General features: G+C 40.0%; 1 long non-coding RNA gene across 1 annotated transcript; it reads right to left on the bottom strand.

The window, feature by feature from the left end:
* Positions 1 to 550: 550 nt before the first annotated feature.
* LOC124546008 lies at positions 551 to 13282 on the bottom strand. Its single transcript, XR_006967654.1, has 6 exons — positions 13263 to 13282; positions 12955 to 13153; positions 12647 to 12844; positions 12340 to 12536; positions 12037 to 12221; positions 551 to 809 (listed from the first exon to the last, which is right to left on the bottom strand). It is a non-coding gene; the product is annotated as an uncharacterized LOC124546008 (long non-coding RNA).
* Between the last annotated feature and the right edge of the window lie 3156 nt (positions 13283 to 16438).

Here is a 16438-nt window from a genome sequence, read left to right as displayed (position 1 = left end):
TTCCATGGGAAAAAAGTCAGGATTATTAGTTTGTAGCTGTGTCTGTGACAACCACAGATAAATTCTTCTCTATTATAAGTTTGTTTTCTCAGGCATAATCTCTCGATCTGGGACTGTTATTCTCTGAAGATAGCTTCGGAAATATGAAGCTCTGGAAACCTGATCTCTATTGAGAGTTCTGCCATGAAGAAATTGCAAGGTTGGTGACGCATAACATACATTGCTACAGATAGGCTTAGTAGTTGGCAGTGAATGCGTTCAACAATGCTGACAGATTTCTGATGAAACAAGATGCTGAATGAAAGAGAATAGGCCAATGCATGTACCACTGTGTAAATAACGCTCTAGTACAAAGGTAAAACAGATGCCCTACACTGATCCCAGTGAAGGTTTTTTATGAGAACTATTAAAAAACAATAGTTACACTCAATGAGTATTCTCATGTTGCTCAAATAATTTGTTTATTGTAAACAAAAATCAGTTTTAATGCCAGGCAAACATTACTGACTGTACTGATTTTAGCCTCACAATGACGTAACGCTTCTGTTGTGGTAGCAGCAGAGCCACAGCGTCTCCATCCAACAGGTGGTGTCTTGTCAGTGTCCATGACGTTGGCACCTGGTGCTGCTAGTGTGTTGGCTGCACTTATAGTAGGCGGATGCCCACCACAATAGGAAAAAAATCCTCGGCGGTGATGAGCTGTCCCCGTTGCCTGGAAGGTGGGTGTCCACCCCAATACTAATGACTTTCTCACTGCTGGCTGACCTGTCACAGGGGACATTAGGCCTGTCCAAGACAACCGAGCACACCTGTGGACAACAATGATGCTGATTTAAGTGCTGGTGCCTATGCCACACGAGAGAAATCTCAAATTTCAAGTTGTATGCCAAAACACATAGATCTTACACATAATGAGAAGATGGAGGTGCATATCACAAGGGAAAGTTCATAAAAAGGAGTCAGTTTCCAAGTCTGAAACAAATTTTAAACTGGAAACAATTATTACGTTTTAGAAGTTTCGCCTCTTTAGCTGTTACCACAGATTTCAAACATATAAGCTACAGTTTCTACGTTTCATAGTTATATGAGGGACTTACTCACATTTGAGTCTTGCCATGTGGCTTAGTGGTTAATGATACTTTGACAAAGGTAATGATATGATGTAATTTTTGCCTAGTGAAGTTACTAGTGCCTATATTTTGTTAATTTTTGTTTGTTTCAATGTGCTCATAATGTTTGTTACTGTTTATACCATTAAGTTGCACCATAATACCCAAGAGTGTGAAACTAGTTATGGATGAAACTGGCTAATCGCCTAACATCTTTCAGTACAACCTTCTCGTACTTCCAGCCATGTCAAGAAGTCATACTTCCATGTGTTTCTGGACAAGTGCTACTAGCCCCCTGTGAAGTGGTAACCGACTGTTGCCTGGTTGCTGTCCTCATCTTTATTTAGCCATGGAACCAGCTGCTGCTAAGGCCATCCACATAAGACTTTGAGGATACAGCCTGGGATACAACTTGCAGAAAGTCAAGTTGCTCTTACTACCTTTTCTACAACTCATTCACTGTCTGCTTCTTTTACAGCAGAGCAGTTCAAAGATGATGTCTTTAGACAGGTGAATCATTTACAAGTTATCAAGCTCCAATTTTTGAAAGAATATTGGTCTACAGCAATTCAGCAAGAACTGCTCATAGATTTCTGGACCGAAGACTAGTATCAACCTGGTCAGGGCACAATGAAGTCATTCTGTAAGCACTGATGTGGGGGTGGCTGTACAGTTGTTGCTGAGGGTATAAAACTTTTGTTACCATACTGTGTTTGGTGAGATCTTGTAGCACCACTCCATGACAATTATGAGAATTATGAATGTTTTCTCGAAAGAGTCTAATATTCTCATGGCCCTTACAGTATAGTGCAAAATATACCACAGCAAATGCGGGAAGGTGGAAGACTGGTGCCCCTTATGATGATGTGCACGACAGGCAACAGAATATCAATCATTGTGATGACTAGTTTTAAGTAATAGTGAAGAACATAAATAGAGTGTGGATAGCAGCTGCCACAGATTACCTTGGTGGCAAGGAGGTGCACTCAGTGAGGGAACAAGATTGCTGAATAGCTTGGTTGGGCAGTTGATAGGAAGTTCTAGTGAACTTGGTAGGAATGGAGACACTGATGAGTGGGGGAGACATTCCTGCACCACCGAGTGTGTGTGTGTGAAGAGCCACCGGACTTACACACCAGTTATTATTATGACACAAGTGACGAATTAAACACTGCTGGTACTATAGGGATGGTGTGACAGTTTGACAAAAAGCAATTGACTGGAACTGGAACAATAAGAAGTAAAAATTCATTGATGTGGCAAGTCTGGGAACTTCAGGCTGCAGAACAGTATATAAAAGACTGCAAGGAAGCAAGCACTTCTGAACTGCAAGTGAGAGAATTCAAACAAGCATGTTCATTACAAAACGCAAGAGTGCCTCCGGACGGAAGTAATATGATTTATAAATTCGTATGATTTATAAATTCGTATTTGATGGAGATTCCAAATATGAACTGCCATCTAGGTTGGACAGTGCTCATGCAGTGTGATTTTCGACTCCCAGGCTCAATGGTGAATAGGAAGAGCAAAGATAGAAATTCATGCCTGTGACTGAGTTTGGTAAAAAAAAGCCAAATAAAAGAGTTGTTTTGTGGAGGAGAGTTGGTGCCCATTTCAGCTGATGTCAATCCAATTGTAAGAGTAGCAGTAGGTGGCTTAGAAAGTGAGGTATTGGTTGACAGCTGTTCACAGATTTCAGTGACTTCACCCAGCAAAATGGACAAAGTACTACTGCTGATCTGTAACGTTAAAATTTATGATGCTACAGGGATGGTGTCCAAAAACGATCCAACATGAAGTCAAACTACTCTTGCAGTTCAAAGTTGTGGTCACAGAATTACACACATTAGAGAATTCAGAAACTCAGTGTCAACATGATCACAGGTATTGATTTTTTAATATGAATTGTTGTGATGTAAATTTCGAGTGGTGTTGTATAATAATGTACGTGCAGTGTTAATGTATTTTACATCTTTGGTGCTCTTTAACAACTAAATAATTAAAGTCAGTATTTTATGTTCAGTGGTTGGTAATACACACCTGTGTGTGGTTTTTCTGTATATTGTTGTTGTTGTTGTATGTGCTTTGTGTTCAACCGGTACCTCCATGTGTATTTCCAAATAGGAAAATATTCATTTTCTAACAAAATCTCAGCAGGTTATGGGCCCAGGTGCATGTTAAAAGGACACTTGTACGAAAATAATAACGTAGCTCTGTGTGAAAGTTTTGTAAAGTTATCTCAAAGAAGACGTCTTTGAAGTTGTTAATTCCACGCAACCAATGATGGATTCAATGAGAATTATCAACATCGGAGTTGTGGAAGGCAAAACAAATTGGAGCACTTGGAAATACAAAATAAGTATTTGTCTACAAGGAATTCCTGGTGCACTTGATCTTGTGGAAGGCAGTTTAGTGAAACCTAGTATTATTTCAGAAAGTGCTACGGTTGAACAAAGAGCGATCTACAAAAGTGCTTTAGAAACTTTTAACAAAGCAGACAGCAATGCTCTACTTGTTTTGACTACAAATATGTCGGAAAAAACTTTGCAGAACATAATGCGTCTAAATACAGCATGTGAAGTGTGGACAGAATTACACAAAATATTTGAAGGTGTTTCTGAGGACAAAATGTACAACCTTTGTTTGCAGTTCTTTAGTTACAAAAAGGCTCCTGAGGATGATATTGTGACACACATTTCCAAACTGAAAAATTTGTGGAGTTAATTGAAACAGGAAATTACTAAAGATATTGTAAATAATTCAGAAATGCCTTATTTGTTTTTGATTTGTAAAATATTAGGTTCACTACCAGAAGACTATTTTTCGTTTAAATCTAGTTGGACGCTAACATCTAGAGAATACAGAACAATTGATAATTTAACAAATCAATTGTGTGCACATGAAAAAGCTCTGAGTACAATGGAGGGTGATTTTAGTAAACAAGAAGTCCTCACTACAGACTCATCAAGGCTGTCATTCAGCAAGTAAATCCAATGGAGAAAAAGAAGTATAAGAAATTAATATGTAATTACTGCAAGAAACCGAACCATACAATTAAAGTGTGCAGAAAGTGGGCAGCAGATGGCAAACCTCCAAAACCAGCTACAACAGATACAAATATACTACTTCTTTCTGTGACATCTTCTGTGATGAACTCTGAATGTAGAAATGAGGACTGGTATACAGACAATGGTGCAACAAGTCATATTACAAATGACAGGAATTGTTTCAAAACATTTCAGCCTTTTCTAACAAAACACTCAGTTACTACAGCTAATGGGGACATAATTGAAGCAATTGGAAAAGGCTCAGTAGACTCTGAAGCAGCAGTTGGAGGAAAATGGAACAGAATTACCTTGACAGATGTATGGTATGTACCCCAGATTCACAAGAATTTATTCTCTGTTCTTGCAGCACAGGATAAACATCCAGAAAGTAAATTCACATCAAGCGCGGAATTTTGTCATCTTAAGATTGATAATGTCACTAGATTGGTAGGTGACAGTGATTGCTTTGTAGGCCTTTTTAAACTTGCTGTAAGAAATGTGAAACCTAGCTCCCTCAGCGAAGTTAACACCACTAGCAGAGACAATACGTTGCAGCTTTATCACGAAAGATTTGGAAACCATACAAGCGCGATGTGAAGTCTGTACTTTGTAGCGAATTAAATATTGAGGTGGAAATGGACAGTGAACTTTGTGAAGGCTGTATTTATGGCAAGGCTCATCGTTTACCATTTGGCAACAGAAAGAGGACAGCAGAACTAGGTGAGCTTATTCACGCTGATGTATGTGTTCCGTTTCACGTACCTTCTGTGTCAGGGCACTGGTATTTTATTCTTTTCACAGATGATTATACAAAGTTTAGGGCAACACATTTCATACAAGAAAAGTCTGGAGTTGCAGAAAAGTTAAGGCAGTTCATAGCTGAAGCAAAAGCTGCTGGACATACCATCAAGGAACTTCTGAGTGATAATGGGAAAGAATTTGACAACAAACAAGCAAAAGAGATTCTTCACAAAGAGGGTGTAATTCAACGCCTCACAATGCCTTACACTCCAGAACAAAATGGGTGCAGTGAAGGAGAGAACTGCACAGTTGTGGAAACTGCCAGAGCCATAATGCATGCACATGCAAACACTCCACAGGAACTTTGGGCAGAGATGGTGAACACCACAACCTACATTCTATCTGAACAGGGCCTTCCAGTATTCCAGGAACATCTCCATATGAATTGTGGTATGGAAAGAAGCCAAGACTGAAACATCCGCAGGTGATATGCTCCACTTGCTATGCTCATGTTCCAAAACAACAGAGAAGGAAGATGGACCGAAAACCACTGAAAGGTGTCCTCATTGGATATGATCACAATGAGGGTTACAGAATTTATTGTGGAGAGGTGTGCAAACTCATTAGGTCACGAGATGTCATCTTCGAGGAGAGGCCACTGAAGAGTGAGAAAAGTTCAACTCTTCCAGTGAGTGTTTTCAATCATCAGGATCCAGCACCTCAGACTGAAGACCAATGGTATTGATAGTGAGAGTGAAGAGGATGGCAGTTCCTTGGATGTAGATGAAGACGCTTAGGAGGAAGATCAGGAAGTCACAAGTGGAGAAGCTTTACCATGTCTGCGTGATTGGTTAACCCTCAGACGTCCACAAAAATTTAATGATTATGTAATGAACCTCTCACTATCTTTCCAAGAACCAGAAACAGACAGCGATGCCATGAAGTTTGTTCAACACGATTTCTAGAAGGAAGCTATGGATTCTGAAATAAAAGCTCTTCAAGAAAATAGAATGTGGGTTGTGGTTGACCTACCATATCCAAAGAGGTCCATTCCTAATAGACTGGTGTATAAAGTCAAAACAAATGCTGAAGGCCCAGTCAATAAATTCAAGGCAAGATTGGTGATTAAGGGTTATTCGCAGCAGAAAGGAGCTGACTATGGCCAGACTTTCAGTTCTGTAGCTAGAGTGTCTACCATTTTAGCACTACTAAGTGTTGCTGCAAGTGAGAGCATGAAACTTTTACAAATTGACGTTTCAACGGCTTTTCTTTATGGTGATTTAAAAGAAACAATTTATATGCAACAACCTCAAGGATGTGACGATGGGTCTGGGAGAGCATGTCACTTGAAGAAAAGTCTATACGGACTGAAACAGGCTCCACATTGCTGGAATGAGAAGTTCAGTAATCATCTCACTAAATTGGGCTTTCTGAGGAGTGAAGCTGATCCTTGTCTTTTCGTGAGACAGTAAGGCTGTAAGAAAATATTCCTTGTGCTTTATGTTGATGATGGTCTGATCGCAGCTCACAGTGAACAGGAACTTGAAGACATTGTCAGTGATTTAAGAGAAGAGTTTAAAATTACTTCAGTGCCTGCATCATTTTTCTTAGGTCTGGAAATTGACCAACAAGAACGTGGAACTGTATGTGTAAGTCAGACTCTTTACACAGGAAAATACCAGAGCGTTTCAACATGAAGAACTGCAAGGCTGTAACTACACCCATTATAAATGACAATGATACAGAAGAAAGTCCTCGCAACTCTGATTTTCCATACAGCCAAGCTGTTGGAGCACTGATGTTTCTGATGTGTGGGAGACGCCCTGACATTGCATATGCTGTCAGTGTTGTATCATGAAATCAACAGATTGTGATGTAGTGAAAGTTAAAAGAATCTTACGATACTTGAGAGGCACAACAAATTATGGACTTTTATATAAAAACAATTCTAAGAAGCAGGTTTTAGAGTGTTCTAGTGATGCTGACCACATTGGAGGTGATCTTGGCTCTGGGCTCTCAACATATGGTGTCCTTTGTCTGTACTTTGGGGCACCTATTTCCTGGATTAGTCAAAAGGCAATCTTCTGTTGCCATAGCCACAACTGAAGCTGAGGTTGTGGCTGCCAGTGACGCTGCTTGGGAAATTGTCTGGATCAAGAAGCTTCTGACAGAAATGGACCAATTGGAGGCAACACCAGTTCTGCAGGCTGACAACAAAACTGCTATCTGGCTTCCCCAGAAACCTGAGTTTCACTGAAGAATGAAGCATATTCATATAAGGCATTTCTTTGTCTGTGAACTAGTCAACGCTTATGAAATCACAGTTGCTAAAGTAGACACTGTAGAACAACATGCTGATATACTAAAAAAGCCACTGTTTTACATTAGATATCAGTATTTATGTAATAAGATTAGACTTTCCAAGTTATTAAATAAGGAAGATCGTTAATGTGTTTCACATCTTTGGTGTTCTTTAATAACTAAATAACTAAAGTCAGTATTTCATGTTCAGTGGTTGGTAATACGCACATGTGTGTGGTTTCTCTGTATGTTGTTGTTGTTGTATGTGCTTTGTGTTGAACCGGTACCTAATAAACCATGTGTATTTCCAAGTATGCAAATATTCGTTTTCTAACAAAATCTCAGCATGCAGTAAAAGGCAGTCATCAGATCAGCGAAGTTAAACGCTGTCAGACAGGGCTATGACTTGAATGGGTGACCATTCGGTCTACCGAGCGCTGTTGGTAAGTGGGCTGTACTCAGCCCTTGTGAGGTAAACTGAGGAGCTACTCGATGGAGGTGGCAGTTCCAGTCATGTAAACTGACCAACGGTCAGTGGTGTGATGTTCTGACCACATGCCCCTCCACATCCCCATTGACGCCTGTGGGCTGAGGATGACATGGCGCCCAGTCGGTACCGCTAGAACTTCATGGTGCCTGTCCACGCAGACTTTAGTTAGGAAAAGGCAGTAGTAACACAATTTTTGTAGCAAAAGGAGCCATTTCTGGGCAATTTTGAACTTCCAAGTAGGACCAAAGGTTCTAACGAAAAAGAAATATGAAATATAAGTTTATATCGTTTTAGAGTTCAAAGGGAAGCAGAAAAAGGATGTAAGAGTTATCCTCTGGAAGGAGGACCAGAAACAGATGCATGGAAAGTTGATGAAGGGATGGTAGATGAGGCACATTAAAAAGGGTACGAGGGTTCCTGCTCTATGGGAAACTTCACAGCGAGGCGACTGTGCGTACTTGAGCCGGGTAGAACAATGCATTCTTTCCTTGTTCTATTCTCTTCCCCTTTTGTTTAATCTATTGTTGGTAGTCTTCAGTATGTACATATAGACAACTGAGAAGTGAGGAAGTTATTGAAATGCAAGAGAATATGTGAAGTAAGTCAATGGTTGGATACAGGATGTCATGAAGATATCATGATAAACGTAAAATCCCGAAAGTAGAACAGTGTGAATAGGGTTTTGAAATACAGAGAAAATAACAAGGGGGACATGAAGTGAAAACAAGACAAAAGTCTGGGTAAACCATGATATTGGAAGTAACACTCTGTGATATACAAGTATGAACAGTGTTTTTATGTTTTAAGTTAAATAGGTTACAAGAGGAATAAATCTAATAGAAATGTAACTTGGAACTAAAGTAACAGTGCGGAATGTGTAATATACACGAGGGCAAGAATCTGATGTTAAGAAGATTAGTGATTCGTGTCACAAACAGGTGTGTGATCTGCATATTTTATATATTTGGCTAAGGAAATAAGAGACTGAGCAGTGTGGAGCACCAGAATAGGTGGACTTAGAAGTATAAATATAAAAAGGTCCAATGATTTAGTAAATGTAACAAATGCAATCAAGAAAGTATGATTTTCAGTGTATGAAAACCAAAAAAGTACAATAATGGACAGGGAAAAGTCTATGGAGTCATGAGTGGTATTCCTTGGACAGAGTAAATCATAATGAGTAATAATGGTAAGCTTCCATCACTGAAGTCATGACTAAAATTATTCTGAAAATATTTGGAAAAAGTAGTGTAACAAATTAATCTGTGTGTAGTTAGAATACAAACTTTGTTACATGGTGTGGAAAATGGTGGCCTTCAGGTGTTATTGTGAGGCTTTTATTCTGAGATTTATGAACCTATCTCACATTAGAGAAAGATGGCTCTGGAGTAGGGATTGGAGTGGACCATGGCGTTGATGAGGAAGAAGGTGTCATGGGAGACATGGTGGACAGCAATACTCTCTTTTGTCCCATGCCTAGGGTTAGATCTCAAGGTGGAGGATCATAATCAAATGGTTCAAATGGCTCTGAGCACTATGGGACTCAACTGCTGAGGTCATTAGTCCCCTAGAACTTAGAACTAGTTAAACATAACTAACCTAAGGACAACACAAACATCCATGCCCGAGGCAGGATTCGAACCTGCGACCGTAGCGGTCTTGCGGTTCCAGACTGCAGCGCCTTTAACCGCACGGCCACTTCGGCCGGCGGAGGATCATAATCACTTACCTCATATCTTATAGGTTAACACACCAGCACTAGCATGTGAAACTGTGTGGTGAAGTTAGATGTGAAGTGTTAAGTGGTACGACAAAGTAACTGTGATAACACTACATACATAGCATAAAGAGATACTCTTACTGAAATTTGTTGTATTAGAATTAACTTAAAAATTTTATATATGTATCCTCATGACAAATAAAATGATGTAACTATCAGTGCATGTTTTCTTTAAAATATATAGTGTTAAAAGTAGGGGGGGGGGGGGGGGGGAAGTTCTAAAAACTGGTAAGACTTGCAAAGGACATGAAAAGGCCAGAATTGAATACTGTGACCAGTTGGGGGCAGGAGAAAATGTGAGAAAATGAAATATACCTGCATGACGTAGAAATAAAGAAAGTGAAGTTTATCATGTACCGATATTCAGTGCTCATGAATGTTTCAAAAACAATATGAGAAGGTTGAGACATGGCAGAGGTAGATTCTTGCATGCTCAGCACACTCATAGCTAATCTGTAGATAAATTAAAATAATGAAGGAGAGTGATTAGTATATGCAATCACAGGATGATGTACATACAATTTGATTAGAGAGGGCCTTGTGAAAACATGCTTTGTGATTTGAGTGTTAGATCTCAAGATATATCAGTTGCAACTAAGCACTGAAATTAGAATTTGTAGGACCACCTGAAGGGAGGAAGCTACCATTGTTGCATAGGGACGAAAGGGCGGGGGAAGGGGGGACAAGGGCACCATGTCATTAGGGCAGGCAGGAGAACATAGTTGCAGAAAGTTTCGGAGAGCTGACATAAGGTTTCGCTAAGGCACAAACAATTCGTAAGATTGAATTTTTGAGGGCAGATATCCCTTGGAAATCAGCGAACGGACGAGTCCAAGGAATGGACGACCAAGGAAAAAAAATGCTACTTCCGAAAAAAGCATTTTAAGGCAATAAAAATGAAGTGAAAATTTTTCAGAGAGTGCTGTTAAAGAGTATCCACTGGAGAAACCAATATAGGACACTGCAGTTTTGATAGACAAATAATTGATAAAGTGGCTTGCCTGATGTCACAGCAGCCTCAAAAGTTCTAGGTAAGACAGACAGGCCATTGAATGGAAGAAAAGTCTTGGGGCCTGGCTGATGTCGGACCTACTTGGGACTGTAATCTGCCATGGTTACATCATATGCTTTCTATTTCTTCATTTCATATTAAATAAGACTAAATAGATACAATCACATAGGCAATCTTTTTAGGTGCCGTTTCAGTATTTATTTTTCCTGGTGGCAATATCTACAGACTTAGATGGAGGTAGTTTAAGTGAACAAAGCATATGGGAGGTCATACATCGTGACTCAACCAACTGTCGGTCAGTGGGTTGAGGGCTTCATTGGTATACTGGCTCATTGTTGTAACAAGATGTTGAAGATCGCTGTGTGGTTGAGTCTAGGTTGTTGGTGTGATTTTTGTTCTGAAGAAATCGTGTGATTTTATTGAAGGCAAAGTCCAAAACTTTCCTAAGAGCTACATGGCACAACATCAAAGAGATTTTAAGGTTATCTATGAGTAAATAAATATGACACAACGGGATTGTTTTGTATCCACATTAGTTTGTCTCCCAAACTCCCTGAACTCAGGTAAGTACTGTTGTCAATTTTGCACAAATGTTTTGCATTCTTACCGTCAACTTCATTGGCAAGTAAGGGGCCTCGACAAAATAGTTGATTTTACCAGATAGTTTGTTCTTTCTCTGTTGGTGCACTGACCCTTTTCCAAGTGTTATTGTAGTCATCCAAGATACAGTGATGTGTGCAGACCGGAGTGCAGCATAAAAAGAACTGCATCATAGGCTGGACTTAAGGCATGCAGTCACTCAACGTAGTTCTACGACAAAATGAAATCCTGCACTCCTGTTAGATCGTCGATTACCGTCACATGCAAGTTGTTCCGAATTACGTTATCGTGCTGTGTATTGCCTTGGTTCTTTCTCTCAGTGCAGTCCAATGTATTTATTTGTATTAACATCAAATTGATAAACTATGTTCACAAAATAACCGAGAGAAGGTCAACTATGTTACAGTTTAAGTTGAAATTTCAATGAATGTTGTTGATCAGTAGAACACAGGTAGCTAACACAAACAACAGTCGGAAGTTACCGGTAAATAATGGTTTGTGTCTATTAGTGTGGCTTTCACAAAGTGACAATCTGAGAGAGAAAAGGTTGTAACGAAATATTTCTATCTGTAACATCGCTAACTGTGGTGAAAAACGGACCAAATTTGTGAATGAGCAACTCTCTAGTTTTAGCCCGAACTGAAAAGTTAAGCAATGAGAAACAAAAAACGGAATGGTCTGCAGGTGCTTACTAAGATGTGTGATCGCATGTTAGTGTTAGAAATGTAGAATGGTGATATGGGAGGAAATAAGAATAGTCCAACATAGTTGGGAAGACGTTTGACACTAATCTGTGTGTGCTCTGGAGTCAACAAAAAGTCTTTCCCACCCAACACGTGTAAGTACACTGTGAATGAAAGCATTAAGTTTCATCAAACTGCACTGTTGTCGATGAAGGTAAATAAATAACCAAGTGTAAGATCACAAAAAAGTAGTAGATTGGAACATATACTCACCATTCTCCTTGTTCTTGAGGCTGAAGGCTGTTCTGCATGGTGTGCGGAATGCTGATTTCTCCAAGGTAAAATTAGCTCCTTCCTGGCCAACATTTCTGAGTAGTACTAGACACCGAAGGCCAATTTGTCTAGCTAGAAGGGTAGTTGCTGTTCTGGACCAAAATGCTCCTCACCGCCAAGTAGACCTGATTAGACAGTGAAGAAACTGGTTACATTTCATCAAAGTGTATATTTATAGATCATGGTAAAATTGCAAAAGAATATAAGAACACAGTATCACAACGGACTGAAACATGTACTCACAGTCCCATCTCTTGCGCTCGAGTTTGAAGACTGTTTTATCTAGTTAGCAGAATGGTTGCTACTCTGCGCCAAATTCAGCTCCTTTCTAGTCACCAGGCCTGAGTAGTACTTGGCTGTGAAGGCTGTTTTGTTAGCGAGCAGAATACCTGCTGCCCTGGACCAATATAGTCGCCCTCCAGCCAGCAGCTTTGAGTAGGCTGTGAACAAAATCGGTTACTTTTTATCAAAATGTACCCAAATCGTTAGAGGTAAAAAATATAAACAAGTGTGTGAACAAAATATCAAGCAGACTGGATCATGTATTCACCATTCTACTTCCTGTTGTCGAGTCTGAACACCATCTTGCCTGGTGACCGGAATGCTTCCTGCTGTGGGCTGAAATCAGCTTCTTCACGGACAATAGATCTGAGTAGTGGTTGGCTCTGAATGCCGTTTTGTCAAGTGTTCAGAACAGTTTCTGCTTTGGGCCAAAATCAGCACACTGCCAGCAAGCAGGCCTGAGTAACTGTGAACAAAAGAACTATGTTTCATTAAAATAAACCCCAGTTGATCAATGTGAAAAATATAAACCAGTGTAAGAAGACATTATCACAGGACACTGGATTGTGTACTCACCATTTTAGCTCCTTTGGTCGAGTTCCAAGGCCGTTTTGCATGGCGAGCAGAATTCTTGCTGCTCCACGCTATAATCAGATCCTTTACGGCCAACAGCCCTGACCAGTGCTTGGTCCTGAAGGGTATTTTGTTTAGACAGCACAACACTTGCTGCTCTGGGCCAGTATAGTCACTCTTCTGTCCAGCAGGAATGCGTAGACTGTGAGCAAAAAGGTTACATGTTATCAAGATGTACCCATATCGATAGGGGTAAAAAATATAAACAAGTGTGTGTACAAAATATCAAGCAGACTGGATCATATACTCACCATCCTACTTATTGTGCTCTAGTCTGAATGGCGTTTCGTGTGGTGAGCGGAATTCTTTCTGCTCTGGACTAAATCCAGCTTCTTCCCAGCCTACAGGTCTGAGTAGTGCTGGCCCTGAGGGCCGTATTGTGGAGTGTGCAGAACAGGTGTTCCTTGGGGCCAAAATTGGCACACTCCTGGCTACCATGCTTGAGAAGACTGTGCACAAAAGGGATAAAGTTTATCAAAATGTACCCAAATTGACAGAGCTAAAACAATATAAACAAGTTTATGAACGCAATATCACAGCAGTGTTGATTGTATACTAACCAGTCTACCTCTCATGCTCAACCTCTAGTGAGCAGAATGCTGGCTCCGCATGGGGCAAAACAAATTCCTGTATATCTGACATGCCTGAGTGCACTGTAAAGAAAAAGATTAACTTTCATGAAAATGCACCCTTGTTTACAAAGGTAAGAAATATAAACTGGTGTAAGAACACAATAAAATTTACAAAACTGATTAGTTAGTTGTGCAGTAAATTTAATCTCAACTGTTTACACCAAGAGAGCTGTAAGTTTACAGTGTAGAACACATCAGGTAAAATGTTATTATGATCAAAACACAAATGTCGCGTGAGTATCTACAGCAAATAGCTTAGTTCTTGTGTTACATGCTGAGCAGTGGTGGAGCAATTTTGTAGTGTTTTGGAGAGTGGATTGTAAGCATTTTATCCATTGCTGTAAATTTTCTTTTATTTAATGGTGGTTAAGACAGTCATTCAGCCATCCAACACACCATTCAAGCAGTTCTATCTTTGCAGCATAAGTTCAGAAAATTTTCATCCCTCGACTACACTATCTCACACACACACACACACACACACACACACACACACACACACACAAACAAACACACATTAATTTCAGAGTTGCTGACTGCATAGGTCATCACAGTGGGTTTATTTTTTTTAGGAATAACTGTCTTATTTCCATATTGTCTGCAATGAGGATGCTCAATAATAGGTTCAAGGCAATTACATTGGTATCAGGCAGAAGCGGCGGGATGGTGGAAGGTCTCCTGTATCCCACATACAGAATCTGATGAAGTAGTATGCATGTTCCGTATTTCCGTCGCTGGTAGGCAAACACGATGTGGTTAACGTCATCTCACACTCTGTATTGCAATATAGTGAGCCCACTCTCCTACTTATGTAAACATGTGGTTTAAATTGTTATTGCTTGAATTTTAGAAGTGCCAATGCTTCATAAGCACCTTGCAGTATAGTTCACCTAGTATACATGTGGAGTTGTCGTATATCCACTGCCTTGTAAAAAAAGAGTGAAACTCCCAGAAACCACGGTCAGATAACAATGTAACTGCGTCTATGTTCACACAATCCATGCATTTAAAACTTCCTGACAGATTAAAACTGCGTGCCGGACCAAGACTCGAAGTCTTGAAGTTTCATATTAGCGCACACTCCTCTTCAGAGTGAAAATCTCATTCGGGATCCACATATTTCTAAAAAATTAGTGTAGCAATTCTCTAAGACAGAATGGTCACCAAACTGTGTTAGTGGTGTTCATGTTTGGTGTTGTACCAGAACTGGTAGGATATATAAGGAACGTGAACAGCTTCAAATGTTGAGTGCTCACTGTAAATGACATTGATATGCTGCGTACACATGAGAGACAGCATTACCAGCTCCTGACTGTACTGAAAGTAGCCACACAATGGGCGTCCATTGGGTTGGATGGTCAAATAATGCAGTGTCAAGATGTCACATTGGTTTAAAATTGAACACACACACACACACACACACACACACACACACACACACACACACTCAGCAATAAATCATTGTTCTACGTTACCCTGACGACTATGGTCAACGAGTGTGGTGGCGGCATGGGGAGTGGTCCCATTCATCCACTGGTTTGGATAGACACAATTTGTTTGCACCTGGTCTCATATTGAGAGGAGCTATCAGATATCATTTCGGGTCATGGCTGGTAGAGATTAACTGAACTGTGATAGTACACTGGTTTGACATGGACATGCTGCACCATCATGCGTTATCTCTCATGTGACAGTATCATGTTGCATTTTTTTAACAGCACAATGCCTATCCACACATGGACGTATATCCTGTCTGCGTAACTGAGATACCCCTATGGCCTGCAAGATCCCTAGATCTATCTCTGATGGTGCATGATTTAGACCAGTTCGAACATCAATGACGTCGTCATTCCTGTATCCAGAATATCAAGTACGATTACAATCATTGTGGGTTGGGATGCCTCAGGAGAAACCCTTTCTAACCAATTTAGATCATGCATCCAGGCAGGAGGGATTTCAGCATCTTGCTGATAAATGAAGTAATTTTGACTCAGTGTGTTAATCACTGAAATAGCATCATGTATCCTCTCAACTCATGAAATTTCATTTTGTCTCCTCCGCCTTTTCTGGGCATTTCTCTATTTTAGTCAAACATTGCAACTCGGACTCCACTACAGCGATGTCCTCTGATAGAGGAAGATGTTATCCGTTTGTGTCTTAATGCTTCATTTTATTTCGATTACAGATGACATGTTGTGGATCTCATCGTACTCTTGACTGCTCCTGGTAATCTCTTATTTCGCTAACCTCTCAACCATGTTAGGGCAATTAGGATGACTATTTATCCTATCTGCAAAAAGGAACAAAAATATTGTTTCAGGCCATTGGAGGAAGTATATCTGAAACAGTAAATTTTATCAGTGGTGTTAGTTCCTCTGTGACGAATATTTATAGAAAGGGAACTAACAAGAACTTATTTGGAAATGAAAGTATTTGCATGTGTAAATGCAATTGGCTTCTTGCAGCATCAATTGACAGTGACAGTAACATTTCAGAAGACATTTCTCTCCTTACATCTTTGCATTTTGAAAACTGACTTTTCATGAATATGAAATTTTCACTTTTATTCATTAATTACTTCTTCTTCTTTTGAGACTGGCTTTGTTCTGCATCATGCACAGGGTCAGCAGTGTTTAGTACAGAACTGGCATCGTTAATTTTATGGGATGGCTGGATTACTTTCCTGCCACCACCCCATAACCCCCGTCCCCCCTCCGGGATGGAATCAGTGTACCCCAGCTGCCTGCGACGTGAATAAACCATGAAACAGTGCAAGCAAGAGCATCCTAAAACTT

Source organism: Schistocerca americana, chromosome 8, assembly GCF_021461395.2.
Source record: "Schistocerca americana isolate TAMUIC-IGC-003095 chromosome 8, iqSchAmer2.1, whole genome shotgun sequence".
Taxonomy (NCBI): Eukaryota; Metazoa; Arthropoda; class Insecta; order Orthoptera; family Acrididae; genus Schistocerca; species Schistocerca americana.
The sequence above is the reverse complement of the archived record's forward strand: the minus strand, read 5'-3'. Positions and strand labels throughout refer to the sequence as shown.